The sequence below is a fragment of the Mauremys reevesii genome, linkage group 9, assembly GCF_016161935.1.
Source record: "Mauremys reevesii isolate NIE-2019 linkage group 9, ASM1616193v1, whole genome shotgun sequence".
NCBI classification, from domain to species: Eukaryota; Metazoa; Chordata; order Testudines; family Geoemydidae; genus Mauremys; species Mauremys reevesii.
Window position 1 is genome coordinate 88,730,689 of NC_052631.1, and position 16,573 is coordinate 88,747,261.

The window sequence follows — 16,573 nt, forward strand, 5'->3', positions numbered from 1 at the left end:
GTTTGCCCCCCTCTGTCCCCCCTCTGTTCGGTTTTGTGGGATGGTCCCTGTGTACTACTCTCTCAGGACTCCGCTCTCAGGCCGAATGGGTGTAAACTGGTAGCTCGGGATTGTGTGAGCAACATGTGGGCTTGGACTGACCACTTCAAATTGGTCACCACATCCTCCTCAGGCCCTCTCTCTGTCAGATATATGGCAACCTGGGATCCCCCCCCAAACATGAGATAAAAAAGGAAACCTAACCTGTTGGAATGGACAGTTCTTAGCATATCGTGCAGTGTCGGTTCCATACAGTTTACACAATTCAGCTATCACTTCTGATTCAATTCCCCCCCCCTCCCGAGTGGGCATCAGCCGTTGTCCGCCTGTCTGGTTTCTAGTTGGAACTGCAACAGTGAATCGGGTGAACATGTCCGTGAGAACCAGTATGTTCTCATACCCTCTGCATTGCTAGGACCTCCATTGGGGCAGTCACATTAGTACAGGTCAAGGGGGGCTCGGGAGGAAACACATCTTTTGCTAAGGCACACACACACACTGACGGATCCCATGCTTGCACGCCGCCACATTGTGTGCCCAGTAATAGTTTCTCTCATCACCTCAGAGTGCCTCCCTCCTCCCTGTCTCCCCCCATGATCATCTCGGGGATGGTATGTTACCCGAAACACACTCCACGGTAATAATCCCTCTGAATCTCCTCCCATGAGTACCCGAGATTACCGTCACTTCATCCTCGGGCTTTGGATTCTCGCCACCTAAATTAGCCGTTGCCAGGTATCGAGTGGATTGTAAACATTGGTCCTTTCCCTTCCTTTGGGTGGTTTGGCCACTAGTCCCATATAGCGGCAGCACAACGTGTGCAAACAAACCTAGAGCCTGCCGCACTTGCTTGGCATTCTTGGGGACCGCCAATTTTCCAGTGCCCTGGTCTTCTCCTCATCTACCTGGATTATTTGACTTTTCACGTAGGAGGCAGCACTTGCTTGGCTTTTCAGCTTTGTTCCTTCAATCAATGTGAAAAAAAACCAATCCATTTTCCATATGACTCTCAAAATCCTTGGAAAACACAATAATATCATCCAGGTATATCACCTCCATTAGTCTCTGGACGTAGCAGGTGCATTACACAAAGCCGATGGGCATACGTGTCCATTCAAACAGCCCGAAATAACCAGACGTTAAATCGAGGTTTGAAACACTTCTTGCACTCCTAATGCATCCAGTGACTCTTCCACTCATTCAGTTTCCTGTAGTCACAGCAAAATCGCACCCCCACCATTTTTTATTACAATCACTGCAGGTGATGCCCACGGACTGTGGCTTTCTTTAGGACACCTTGAGTCACTAGGTCCAAGATGTGTTTTTACCTCCTGTGTCACTGTGGTGGTGTAACCGAAGTCCCGCCATCAACCTGTGTAGGGGTTAGCTGTTGGAGGTCCACTTGACTGGAATGGGTAGTCTCCATCGGGTGCCACTTGCGCGTGATAACCTGTGTGCCTTTTTTACTTTTTGTCCCGCAGAACCAGGAGCCCATTAGGAGACTGGCCCCAGGGTGCTCTCGACAAGCCTCCAGGAGGTATAACCACCTTCTGTCTCCCTGCCACCCTAACATAGAATTAGATGCATTTCCCAGGGATTGTTCGACATGTGTACTACATCAGCTTCTTCAACCCCCCACCAGGGATGGCAAGTCCATTAGCTGCCGTTAGCTGTACAAATCGGGTATTATGCATGGTCAGATCTCTCTCTTTTAAGTGGTTTGATATGAAACATCATCAGGGTCCTTTTCCTGCTGCTGCCAATCTGCCCAGCTCGTCCTTCAGTGGAGATCTTCTTCGGGTCTGGGGGCCTTGGATATCTTGCAAAATTGGGGGGGTTTTTCTTTCATCACCTCAGTCATTACTTTCAGCATCTCCCCTGTTGGGACCAGTTTTGGACAGCTTTTTCATTTCACGTCGGAGGAGTCATCAACGGCCCCAACACCAGCTGCAAGAACTCCTTTAGTCGGGTTCCAATAGGCACCCTGTCCCATACACTTCCAGGAGTTCAAATACCTTTTCCACATCTTTCTTGTCTGCCACTGCATGGTCCCGCTTTGTGGGGACTTTCCTGGCTTCTGTGTACCCCGTGAAGTGGGCTAGCGCGAGGATCTGAGTCCCCTTCCCCTTTTTTTTTACCAGAGGCCTCCTGCCCTCTTGACTCTCTGTTTTTGGCTTTCTTCGTAGCCCCAACAAGAAAGGGCCCAGGATTGGGGCTCAACCCCCCCCCCTGCTGCCCTGTGCCCACCTAGGACAGGGGCTAGGTGTGTGACCACACACCTCCGGGCTTTGGGTGGTGGATCCTCTGGCTCTCTGGCTGCAGCTCTGGCCCCTCTGGATCTGGCCTGGCTCTGTTCTCCAGCTCAGCTTGGGCCCCTGCTTCCTCCTTAGCCGGCCCCCCTCTGTGTCTGACTCCACACATTCCTGCTCACACGGAGGAGGGGACCCACACTGGCCTTCTGTCTCTGATTTGCCATCAAACCCTCCCCTTTTTGCTGCTGGGGAGCAGCCCCCCCACTGAATTTTATCTTGTCCAAGCAGTAAACATACATGCAGTAAGATTTCTTTTATATTGTAGCATTGTAGAAAGTTCAACTGTTTATCGAATTTAGTTCAACTTATTACTTTTGTCTCATCTTTTCTTTTTAGCAGAAAGTGGCATTTTCTTGTCTCATTAATTGTCAAAAACAAGTGAATCTCTCAGAGAATACTAGTGTATGTTTAATGAAAGCAATTGATCTACTTTTTCAGGTATCCTTTATGTTATACGTTTATTTGAAGATTACTTTGTAGTCTAGGTCTTTGAACAGGTCTCCTATAGTAACATGCTGTTTGCTTTTAGAGTGTGAAATTCATCTGATATTTATACCGTCAGCATAATAAAAACACCTTTTTAGTTATGCTGAACTGTATCCAGAAATGCCAAGGATTTTCCTCTTCTGCAAATAAAACTTTTTATGTGGTGATAGCATTACTGGGTAATTTCTGTTTTGTAATATCTTCTGATGTATGTGATTAACGAATAAATCATAAAGGCCCAGAATCTGATATCCTTATTCAAATTGATTCAGAAAGTAAGTAGGACTTCTTGCAAAGTCAAATTAAGAAATAATGCCAACATCTGGCCCCAGTAAGGACCATCAGTGTTGTTATTTGTCATGGGATTTTTACTTTGTAATTTTTCTCTCTAGATAGTAGATCCAAGAAATAGTTACCATTAAGAAAGATGATGATGTATTGGTGGGGAAGAAGGGGCTTGAAAAGAACATTCTCTCATGAATGAGAGTTTGCAAGATAAGATCTTTATATTTCATATCTTCCCTGAAAGACAGCACTTGTAGAGGAACATTACCCCCTAGTAGCATGGGTTATTTATGTATTACTGTTCAGCTAGGATTAGTATATGAATCTCCAGTCACAATCCAGGAGTCTTTAACATCAATTTTATTGTCTCTAATTCAGTCCTGACAATCTAAGTGGGATTTTAAAGTCTGCTATGTAAAGATTCCTTGTAATCTGTTGTGACAATAATCTATTTTAATTTAGTTGTATGCTTATTATACAGGGGCTTTGAATTGTATTATTTTGGGACATTATTATAATTGCTGAACTAAAGATTCACTAAATAGGCCTTTACACAATAGCAGATCCTTTGGAACTATTAGCGTACTTTCTTAAAAATCTGTTATGCATTTTGAAAAATTGGTAGTGATTTATTTATCCAGTTTTCCAAAATAGCTTCAGAGAGTTGTCAGGGACTTTCAGGTTATGTTCCTTTGCCATATTTTAATTACTACTGCAAAGAAAACAACGGAAATCTCTTCACACAAGTAATACAGAATGTGAAAGTTTATTGCTTCTGAAATTGTCATTTAATTATGTGAAATAAAACCTGAAATATCATTTTGATCTCATTAAAGTTAGAGATTAATGGCAGAGAAAATAATGTTAATTTTTTTTAGGTATTTATCCATTCATTTTCAGAATATTTTTTCATCTGTTCCCCTAGCATATTTTTATTAGTGTATCCTATTTCATTTTAAAATCACAGATCTGAGGGATTTGCAACTGAAGAACTGTGATATTTTCCTTTGTAACTTCACTTTAGTGTTTAATAAGTAAGGTCTTATCAGTTCATTAAAATTCAGCACAAAATTAAAATGTATTGTTTTGCTGTGTTCTGAGGATCGATGTCACAAAGATTTATCAGTTTTCCTCTTTAGGGCTCTCCAATGTAATCTTGCTCTTTTATTACAAACAAATTTGGATGTGATATTTTCTTCTAGTAAGCTACGTCTTTACATACCTTTACCCCTTCCACAGCCCTCCCCCCCTTCCACTATGGTTTTCCTTCTGTCCAAATTGGCTCACTCTCAGAGCCTAGAGTTCTTTCAGGCTATATCAAGGAATCAGTCCATTGTCCTTAGCAGTGGGGCTCCAGGCAGCTGGCCAACAAAACTAAAAACAACCCTTTATAACTTGGGGGCATAATATGTAGGAACTGTGGAGCCATGTCAGATAGGCTGTATGATATCAAAATCATGCTTTTATTTTTCTCCCCCTGTGTCTTCCCAGATTTCACTTTTATCTTGACTGAACAATTCAGTGATTATGACTTACTGCTTTTATAGCTAAACAGATGAGATATTATTAGTTTGGTCACATAATATGGATATTTGAATCTTGGCACTCGGGATGTATCGTGATAAATTACTGACAAATTACAATAGATTGCAGTTGCTACACTATTGACACAGATAAGAGACTGTGTCATATTGTCTTCCAAGGCATCAACAGATTGATTTTAAGATAGTGGCAAAATAAAATAAACACATGGGATACCTTGTCAATAAAGAAAACAAAAACTACTAGCCAAAAAAGCATTATCAATTGATTTTTTTTTTAAACTCTGAATGATAATTATTTTTTTCCTGATTTTGGAGATGGATTGTGCACAGGAGGCAGATGAGTAAAGGAATTTGACCAAAATTTGTATGTTTAGTCAAACCAATTGTTAATGTGGAGAATAACATGTTATTTCTGTGTAGAAAGCAATATACACAGTTTTAAATAATTGTACAAGATTGTCTGATTTATGTTACTTCATATTTGCTATATATCTATTTTTACTGACTTCTGTGTGATGTAGCTCAATATAAAATTCGGACCTGCAGATTCAAAATTTTGGTGTTGGCACAACTTAACCCCTCCCCATCTCCCTTTTTAATGTGTTTGTGTCCCAGACATAACATGCAGTTATATTTATTTGTATGTTTACATAAAATATACTACACTTCATTGCCTTAGTGGTTAAGAAAGTTACAACTAAGTTGTATACTTAAAATTGACAATGATGCAGTTGTATTCATAAAATAAAACTAATTATAACACCATCCATAACCCTGGAAATGTCATCTTAGAGTAGTAGTGAAGTCATGTGTGACTTGATTCCTAGACCTGCGCAGCATACAAGAATTTTTCATGTAAAACTGATTTCATTTGGAGTCTGAAGCTGCTCTAGTGACCTAGATTCGTGTCAAAAAGGCAGAGAGATTTGAAAAATAAGACTTTTTGAGGGTACCTATCTAGGCAATGTCAGGATCATTTTGAAAACCCTTCCTTTTCTTAACTGACAGGTAATGATACATGAAATAGTGTCAGTCAGTGGTTTTTTCACCCTCTGCTAGATATACAGTGACCACCATTACAAAATCAACATGTGACATGTGTAACCGCCTAATCATGTCTGAAACACTACTGCACTCTTAACCAAGAAGGAGACTAGGGAGTAACTGTCGTATCAGGGATACAAGTAGGTGACATTGGTTTGTAAATGTTATTTAAATGATGAAAGGACATTTGAATTAATCTGATGGCTTATCTTGAATTTACTGAAGGAGGATATGAGTCAGGTTTAAAAAAAATCAGCAGGTTCACAGCATAGACAATCCTGGGAAAAATAAATAAGAATGAGGCTAAATACACAATGGGTTCTTCTCCCTCACTCCAATGGACAGTTTATGATTGGAACTCTCTGCCCAAGCGGTACTGCTAGAATCAATCTTAAGTAGGAGCCAATCATCCACAGTATTTTAGGGTATAAACAGAATTATACGATTAACCATGGTGGTACTTGCTCAAATGTACTTGGTTAACCTGACTGCAAATTTTGGGTCCAGGAAAAGACTCTTTCCAAGAGTATATTGTCAGGAATACTGAATGTCTTTCATATCTTTCTGGAGTTTGAAGCCAGGGTCTATCTATTAGGTTGTGGGCATATTTTACAAAATCAGTTCCCTGTGAGCATTAATAAATTTTGTTCCTTCCAGTCTTATTCTTTTATTACCCATGTGCAGAAATTAAGGAGATGCAATTTCTTATTGAGGATGCCAGAAGTAAAACAATGGATCAAATTCTGCTGCTTCTTTTTTTTGTTTTTTTTTTTAAATGTGATTTGTGTAATTCAGTGAAACTTTTGTGAAAGATTTCAAATCCCTTACAACTAGGGGTCTCTAATACTATAAAGAACTGCTGGTTATCCTGTCTGAGAGCTTCCAGCCTATTGACTCTCCACCGAGGAGATAGTTAATTGAAGCGTGGAGAGAGAGAGAGAGAAGCAATCCAGGGTAGCAGAGTGGATTTTTACTTTCTTCTTGCCATGTACCTAATTGTATTCCTGTATGGTTCTTATATTTCTAGCTGTCTGGTTTTATAATTCATGACTTTTTTCTTTGTTACACACACAATAAATTAACATCTTCCTATTTGGTTAAGCTGAAAACCAAGTTGGACCACTTAATTTTGTGTATTAATACTTTAAAAGGCACAGTATGTCTTAAGTTACTCAAGGAAATATAGATGTTAAAATTTCCTTTCTTAGGACAATAATGCTGAATAAAGATTTTTAAACAGTAAAGTAGACAAGTATATTGAAAGTGATTTAATTAACTCAATGGGTATCCTATTATGGACTTAAAATAACAGACAGTGGAGATAGACTTAGGTTCATAATTAAAATTAAATGAATGAACATGGAAATAATGGGAATGAGCTTTATTTTTTATTTAAATTGCAAATCTAAAACCATTTATTTCCTTTCCTTTCCTTTTTTTTTTTTTTTAAGGTTAAGGGTTGAATTCTTATGTGAGCCTGATATAAATTTCATAGACTGTTTGCTATTTGTGGCCAAATATGTCTTATTGTAGTAATAGTTCAGAAACGTACCTTATTTTGGGCTGGATGCTCACACTGATTGGGACCTCCCTTCATCAGTAGTCTTATGGAAATACAAGGAGTGAATGAGGGTCTCAACTTGAGTAGTAGCAGCGGCAGACTCTGTCCCTCTATAGCTAAAGCAAGACTCCTACTTTATTCAAAGGAACATCAAAATACTTTCTGATTACTTATTGCTGTATAGTACTAGGACTGGAAAAACAAAATCTGAGGACGAGGAAGAAGGTTTTAAATTTATTGTACTAAAATTTCTACCATCTAACTTAGGGACATCTACCACTGTATTAATAACATACAACATCATAACCATAATATTCATTTGTATGAAAATATAATATATATATATATTGCAGAGTAGCTAATTATATTATAATTTAGCTAATTGAAACTTTCACAGGACAACCTCTTCCTCCCCGTCGCGCTCTCTCTGCCCCCCCCCACCCCCCGTAAGAGGTTCAGTGCAACTTGATAATACATGCTTAGCTACTGTACATCATAAGTAAGCTTGGCAGAATTGATTTTTTTTTAATAATTTCAACAGCTAATGTGAATGTTTATAACAGTTAAAAGAGAAATTGTCAACATCATATGTCAAAATATAGTAAGGAAATACCCTGAAATTGTTTTCAAGCAGTATCTTTCTTTTTTGGCCTATCTGTAAAAATTTTGATCGTCAATGGAAATATTATTTTTATCTCTGTGTGTCTACAGTAAAATCAACATTTACTAATAAAAATCAAATCCTTTCAAGCCTAGTCGTAAGTCAAATTTGAGCCTAGTACTTTGAAACAGGCTAACGTTGACAAATGACTTGATATGGTGTTATATCTGGGAAAATCATCAGGTGCAGATTATTTCAGACCTATTGTTTAACACCAGACTTTAGACAAATCCTTTCATAACAAAAAATGAATGGAGGCTACATAATGGCTTTGGTCTCTTTATACATAATTATATGTTTCTCTGAGGATAGTATAATTGAATTACAGGGTGCCTTATGAGTATTCTAACTGGTGGTTAGAGGATGGTGAAGGGAAGCTGAGAGATTGTCACTAGCCATAATGTGAATGACACCCTATAATTCAATTATAAGTAGCCCCCAGGAACCATGTATTTATATTGCAAAGTATTTTGGGGGAATTGAAAAACTGGGCATTTTTGAAAGAGATACACTTTTTTAAAATGTACATATGATTGTTTTTCTTTTTCTTTTTCTTTTTTGTTTTTAATTTACATATGCACAGAGTCACTGCAAACCTACACATCTAGAGTGTGCATATCCATCAGTGGAATTCTTCCATGCTTGTCCCTTTCCAGGGCTGTCACATCCACTCAGAGGTCAGTTAATATAAACCTATAACCACTAAAATGATGGAAGGAGCTTGTCTTCTGGGCTTCTTAAGAGCATCTTGTTAAAATTTTAGCACCAAACTGAAGGAAGGCTGACTGATTTTAGCCTTTCCCTTGCTAACTTAACTCTGTCAGAGACGATATTTCTGAAGAACATTTTTTCCTTTGCAATGGATGTAATTGTGCCAATTTGCATTAAAAAAAAAACATGGAAGATAAATCACTGTGAATGCATGTATCACAGATAACATATGTTCTTCGAGTGATTTCCCTGTGGTTGCTCCACTTTAGATGTTGGTTTGCCCCTGCACCCATAGCCTGAGATTGAAAGTAGCAGTGCCCGGTTGGGTCACACATGTGTGGTCCCCATCTCATGCCACTTCGGGCGGTTAACTGGCACTGTGTGACCAACTCCCCATCAGTTCCTTCTCTACTGCCTTAGGCTTGAGTCGGAGCACTTAGCAGCGCCTCGCAGCTTAGGAATAGTTTAGCTTTCCCTTAGTTTTTAGTTTTCAGTTAGAATAGTTAGCCTTCCTATGTTATCACCATCTTTTTCTTTTAAAAAAAAGTTATTTTAATTTTTCCTCATAGGGTTGTAGGTTTCCGTTCCTACCGCAGCAACGCGGTTATCGTACCTCTCCCCTTTTGTTTTTTTACGGGGAGAGTACGCTCCCTGAGGGGCATGCCTGGCTCCCCAAGATTCAAATGCTGCACTTGCTGCAGGCTTTCTATACCTCTTTCAGATGGACACTCTCAGTGTATCCAGTGTCTCAGTGAGACACATATACCGCAGAAGTGTTTGCACAGCCACAATCTGAAATCTCACACTGGAAAGGCAAGAGATCTCCAACTGAAACTTCTCCTCATGGAGACTCTCTCCGCCCTGCCTCTAAGCCTGCGTACTTACACCACCCAGCCAGAAATTGCCATTGGTAGCCTCTAATAAGGGCCTTTCCTCCACGGCATTGGCTCCTGATCAACCCACCAAGAAGGTGGCAAAAATGAAGTACCACATCCTCAATATTGGGGTTGGCCAAGGAAAGGCTCTCCGCTCACGAGCTAATGCTCCCGGTACTGACCACACTGGCCATATCAGTGGCCGACACAGCAGGCCCCTCCGGCACCGTTGGTACCAAGAAACCGAAAGCTCTCAAGCAATCAAACTCAGTCACAAGCAGCAAGAGAATATGAAACCCCATGCGACGTTACCGGTGGATCCTAATAAGCAATCAATAACTCCAGTGATAATGCTGTCACCTAGTGCAGCCATCACGCACTGCAGTCACACACCAGTGCTGACAAGCCATTTCCAACATGCGGTACTGTTTCCTTCCACGCCAACGGTACCAATTTCGGGCACGTTGCAGCAATTCCTCCACCATAAAGACCTCTCCCTTTTGTCAGTACAGGAGTCTGCCATCCACGGCACCGATGGTACCTTGGTACCCGCAGCAGTTAGCCAACTCAGTTCTCCACCTCCGTCCACTCCACAATTCTCCAGTGAGGATGAAGAGGGAGATGAGGATGCTGAGTGCTCTCTACCACATTCCTCCCCTGTGGCTGCTACTACCACGCATGCCCTTCCATGCACAGGCTACCCAACAAATCTTCCGAACCAACCCTGGTTTGGGCAACCCTGGATGCCCACTGTGCTCTTCCAACTACAATGGCACCTGGCACCTCTGAATAGGAGGCTCAAGAGGAGGAGGAGGAGGAATTCTCTGATCAAGACAGTCCACCTGAAGTCCACTTCCCCTCATCCTCACCAGGCGACACAATTATGCCCCAACCTCCCACCACAGGTAATAATTTTAAACAATTTAAAGACCTCTACCAAGAGAGTTGCCACTTCACTGGACATATCCCTGGAAGAAGTCCAGGAATTGCGACACAAGTTAGTTGACATACTGCACCCATTGACCTCATCTAACATTGCCCTTCCCATGAATGATGTGATTATGGATCCTGTGAAGTTGCTCTGGCAAACCCCTGCAACAATTCCACCTACCTGTAAGTGGTCTGATTTAAAAAATACTATGTGCCTACAAACGCCTCTGAAATTTTTCTTGAATCCCACACTGAATTCATTGGTGATTGACGCCATCAATGAACGGGGTAGGCAACAATACTACAAAAACACTCCGTATGACAAAGACTGGAAATGCCTTGACCTTTTCGTCCACAAAGCATATTATATTACAACCTTACAATTGAGAATTGCCAACCACGAGGCCTCATTTGCAAAGTATGACCACAATAACTATGATAGATGTGAGTCTCTCTGAATTTACTGCCATTATTCCAGATGATAAACAAGAGAAATACAAATTGCTCATCACAGAAGGTCAGCTCATAAACAGAGCAGCATTACAAGCTGCCCTTGTTTCAGCAGATTCAGCTGTGAGATCCATAGCAACCGCAGTTGTTATGAGACAAGCCTCCTGGCTCCATCTATCTCGATTCCCAAAGCCAATACAGTCAACTGTGGAGGACTTACCATTTGAGGGATCCAGATTTTTCACGGACAAAACAGATGGGTCGTTGCACACTCTTAAGGACTCGGCAACATTGTGATCTCTGGGTATCCAGACACCTAAGATCGAAAGATGATGGTGTCACGGAGTCCCCGGGCGATACTCTGGAACTGCTCCCCACAAAGCCGGTCAGGACTTTAGGGAGCCTCCTCTCCCTTGGAGCAGACTGTCTTCAGGGCAAGAAGCTCACACGGTTCACCTCCTGGGTCTCTCCTTGGAGCATTCAGCATATGCCCATCTGTGAGCTTCCCACAGCAAGTCTGCCCAGGTGGGGTCCTAGGGAAGCCAGAGGGTCCTGCACGCACCTCTACTTCGCTTCGCAGTCAGATGTGACTCTTAGCCAGCCCGTAAAACAGAGGTTTATTAGATGACAGGAACACGGTCTAAAACAGAGCTTGTAGGTACAGAGAACTGGACCCCTCAGCTGGGTCCATTCTGGGGCCCAGCGAGGCAGATACCCACGTCTGCCCTCACTTCCTGTCCCCAGCCAGCTCCCCACTGAAACCCTTCCAGCCCCTCCTTTCTGGCCTTTGTCTCTTTCCGGGCCAGGAGGTCACCTGATCTCTTCGTTCACCTTTAGCCATCCCCTTGCAAGGGGGGAAGGGCCCCAGCCATTTGTTGCTAGGATACAAAGTGTCGGCAATTTATGCACACTGGAGACTTAAGAAATGCATTGGGGAAACTGAGGTACTCACACAGTATTCAGAGGAAACATTAAGAACCGGTCCCACTTTGTCACAGACAGTAACTATCAAGCCCCTCAATGATTCTGACCCCCTCCATATGCACAACGCAACAGATACTACAACCATCAGGGTTGGAAACAGACAACTTTGAGGAGACTTCGATCTGCTCCATTGAATACTACTTCTCAACCATCAACTTCCAGACGACAACAAATTTGAATCCTTGGTCGAGGGCCTGAGAACCCCATCTCTTTCAATGCTGGTGCCATCTACAACTTACGAGACCTTTGGAGATCGCCTGACTCTATTTTACCTGATCTGGCAGAGTATTACAACAGACAGATGGGTATTAGAAATTATCAAAACTGGTTTCTCCATTCCCCCTTACTTCCAAACTCCCTACTAATCCCCCATTCCCATCCCTCTTCAGGGACCCCTCTCACGAGCGTTTACTGAAAGAAGAGGTAACCCGCTTCTTGTATCTAGGAGCAGTAGAACACATGCCATTCAAATACAGAGGAGAGTGGTTCTATTCCCACTATTTTCTCACACAGAATAAAACAGGATGTTGGAGGTCCATCCTCCGCCTACGGTGACTCAACGAATTTGTGAAAACACAGCGATTCAAAATGGTCACACTCAGCACCATAATCCCAGCATTAAAGAGAGGACTGGTTCTCAGCCCTCGACCTCCAGGATGCATATTTTAATATATCCATCCGTCCATCCCTCACATCGAAAATTCCTATGATTTTCAATAGGACAGGACCATTTCCAATACAAAGTGCTACCTTTTGGCCTTTCCACTGCACCTCTGAGGTTCTCAACGGTAGTAGCCGTAGTAGCTATCTATTTACGCAGAGAGGGAATCATTATTTTTCCCTACCTGGATGACTGTGGCTGCCTGTCTTGTTGGTGCTTTCAACAGATAATGTCCAATGAACACACAATAATTCTGTTTATCAGGTTAAGCCTTCAGATAAACATGCAAAAATCCACTCTAACACCAGTTCAACATCTGAAATTTATTGGAGCAGACCTCAACTTCCTCGAAGCAACAGCCTCCCTATCAACAAAACGATTTCTAACTCTGACCAATTTGATCTCCACAGTACAAAACAGCCCGCAAGTGTCTGCCAGAACCTGTCTACAAATTTTAAGCCACATGGCCACCATGACCTTCATTGTCCAGTACACAAGATTACATATGTGGTGCCTACAAGCCCGGCTCCGAACAAATTTATGTCCCACACAAGCATAGTATAAACAAGCGCCTCACCATGCCAGAGACAATCAAATATTCCCTTTTGTGGTGGACCAACCCAGACAACGTTTGTGAGGGGTGCCCTTCTTACAGAACTCACCATCAATTGCCATCACCACGGATGCCTCCCTCCTAGGGTCAGGAGCACATCTGCAACCACCCTCTATACAGGGCTAATGGTCCACGACGGAGTCCCATCTTCATATAAATCTACTAGAACTGCGAGTGGTTCTGAATGCTTGTTCTCACTTACTGCAACTAATTGGAGACAAGACAGCACAGATTCTCACAGACAATGTAGCTTGTATGTTCTACATAAACAGACAAGGGGAGCGTGATCACACTCCCTCTGTGTGGAAGCCATGCGCCTTTGGCAATGGTGCATCAAGCACAATGTCCATATTACGGCTTCATACTTACTTGGCTGCCTCAATACCATGGCAGATACCTTAAGCAGGAAGTTGTATCAGGACCGTGGGTGGGAGCTGAACACACCAATAATCTTAGACATTTTCCGAATGTGGGGGTTTCCAGTGATCTTTTTTGCAATTGCACAAAACACCAAATGCCCCCAGTTCTTCTCCAGAACAGGGCTCGGTCCACACTTTCTGGGCAATGCCTTCCTCATCAAGTGGAATGCTGCCATACTATATGCCTTTCCTTCCACCCCCCTCCTAGCTCGTGTGCTTGACAAGATCAATGGAGACACATCTAGAGTTATTCTAATAGCCCCTCATGATCACAAAAAACAGAGTATCCTTATCTTGCTGGGGGATCAGGGAGATTGGTGGGGCTGGCAGGCTCCCTACCTGGCTCCGTGCCTCTGCACCCCAGCAGCAACAGAGTTTGGGTGTGGGAGGGGGTAGGGGATTCGGGCATGGGACAGGGTGATGCGGGCTCTGGGAGGTGCTTACCTGGTGGGCTCCCCAGAAGAGGCATCCCCCTCACTCAGCTGCTAGGTGGAGGTGTGGCCAAGCAGCTCTGCATGCTGCCTCCGCCTGCAGGCACCGCCCCTGGAGCTCCCATTGGCTGTGGTTCCCAGCCAATGGGAGCTGTGAAGCCAGCGCTCTGGGCGGAGGTAGCCCGCAGAGCTGCCTAGCCATGCCTCTGCCTAGCAGCAGACTGAGGAGGATGTTACTGTTTCTGGGGAGCTCCCCAGGTAAGCGCTGCCCAGAGCCTGCTTCACCTCGTCCTGTCCCCTAATCTCCTGCCCGGTCCCCCAACCTCCTTCCCTCTCCCCCATCCAAACTCTGCTGGGAGGGGGGAGGTGCTGGGGTGCAGTGGCCCAAGACTGTCCCAGCAGCAGCCGAGACAGGTGCACCGGCCGCTGCAGAAGTCACGGAGGTCATGGAAAGTCACGGAATCCATGACTTCCGTGATCTCCGTGACAAACTTGCTGCCTTAATTATGAGTAGTTCAGCCAGGGACTATGGGAGGGACACACACACACAGACAGAAACAATTGAAAGAACCATAGCACTGTTTGAGGGAGTCATTTTTGTGTGTGTCTAACCAAACAACATGTCTATCCAGATACTTCAGAGAATAAAGCATTTTACTCATAGGTAGTTGAGTGTTAGGGGCAAAGCTAAGCTTGGTACTGAATTATTTTAAACTTTTTCATTATATTTATTTGAGCTACTGATATAGTATTCTAGTTTTCTCATTTTCCTTTGTTTCAACCTTAACTCTCTATTTCCTGATCTTTGAGTTTTTTAATATCTAAAGATTTCTAATTATGCTCTTTTAAAGCAATAGATATTTATTTGCAACCTAAACTATGTCTCATCAAAGGTTCTTTTGTCTGGGATATATTACAGTTCAGTGGAAATCAGTAGTTAACATACAGTGATGAGACACAATACTCTTTGCTACAGGCTGTTGTCTGCCAGGCTTTCTTGCCTGCCTTTTTCCAATTTGGTTTCAATCACCTTCAGCCTCTAAAATAAGCTAATCTATATTATATTATTTGAACCACAGAGCTAACTTTTTTCCTCATTTAACCTGCTGAGCAATTTTGTAAATTCATATTTCACAAAGGAGGTTGCATGCTGTGGGATATAAAAAGCTACCGGAATAAAAACAAGAAATCATTTTTGTTAGTGTCTGAATGATTCATTGCAGTTTTTTAAAGGTTGAAGCCATATACATTATTAGATTTCTTTGGTCTGTAAATAATGCAAGTTAAAAATGGACATCATACGGCAAAAAAAAGTTTGTTTATTTTAGGGAATGTTTCAAATAATGCAGGCTCCAAATCTAACAAGATCTAAATCTAAAGCTGTCAATTTTCTTTAATCAAAGGTGCTTAACGCAGTCTCCATGAGCTGAAATGTGTGATTTACATTTCATCAAAATCCATAAAATGTCATTTCTGTGCTTTCATTTGCCCCTTAGCAGCCTTCATGTTTCTCTAACTGTATAATTTTATCAAACTTTCCACCACCATTAAATGTCTAAAAGCTATTTGGCTTGGTCACTCTTCTGCAGATTGTTCCCTCCGTGGCTACTAAACCTTCCCTTTTTGATTTAAACAATGTGGTGAACTTTTCTCCTTTGACACCTGGACAGAGAAGGTGACTGTTGGTTCCCTTGGCTTTCCCTTCCCAGCTAGTAGCATTTCCAGTCATCTGCACTCTCATGTACTAAATCTTGGGCTATTATTTAAGAAGTAAAATTGTTCGCTGATTTTTGGTTATGAAGTGCCTAGAGCTAGTGTTCTTATGTGGCTAATACAATAGAGATTATGTAGGAAAGGGCTGCACAACTTCATTTTATGCTCAGTGACTGAGATTTAATACCAGAATTTTAAGGCACATTTGTTTTCTTCTGAATAGCTTGTCTGCAAGTGCACATATACCAAAGTTCTTTTAGATGATAATTAAAGGTAAGTAATGGCTGAAGTTGCAGATACATTCAGCTATATCCCATAGATTTTTGACAGGTTGCAGTGAAAAATTTCTGTCATTATGAATGCATGGACAAGTTAAACTTTTTTTTTCCCTAATGATATGCCCACATAGGAAGAAGTATCTTTTCTAACAAAAGCATGTTTATGCCTACCATGATTTTTTCCTCAACATTCAGTTTCCACGTGTAAAGGAGAGAGTCAGTAGTCTAGTGACTCTGCTCAGAATTCTGTTCACTTGGAACTCTGGTAATTGGATTTGAAATTTTGGTGTTTGTTTTAAAATGTTCACTTGCACTCCGGTCAATGCTCATGCATATTGTTAGCTGTAATCACGTGAGTCAACATGCTTTGGTGGGCAAATGTGTAAGTGTTTGCAGATTGAGCCTTCCACCGCAGTTACTTTCAGCCATTTATTTCTCTTATGTTCAGGCCAATTTGAGTTGAGACTTAAGCAGCTAGAGAGCAGACGGTTCTTCAGCAGAAAAAAAAAAGTAAGTCTAGTCAGTTACAGTATACTAAAAACAGAATGAACATTTCAGATGTTTTAGGTTGTCCAA

The 16,573-nt window shown here is 42.0% G+C and overlaps 1 protein-coding gene across 16 annotated transcripts in view; it reads left to right on the forward strand.

Moving 5' to 3' along the window:
- TENM1 (teneurin transmembrane protein 1) overlaps positions 1-16,573 on the forward strand; it is a 697,978-nt gene that overhangs the window by 268,165 nt on the left and 413,240 nt on the right. For 12 of the 16 annotated variants that reach the window (XM_039487530.1, XM_039487526.1, XM_039487540.1 and 9 more), the window contains one exon: positions 16,446-16,507. The exons of 3 other annotated variants lie outside the window; for them this stretch is intronic. The gene's annotated coding sequence lies outside the window, so the exon portion shown is untranslated. Of the gene's footprint in view, positions 1-8,587; positions 8,610-16,445; positions 16,508-16,573 lie in introns of those variants that run through there. One more of the 16 variants, XM_039487531.1, reaches the window with a different exon arrangement.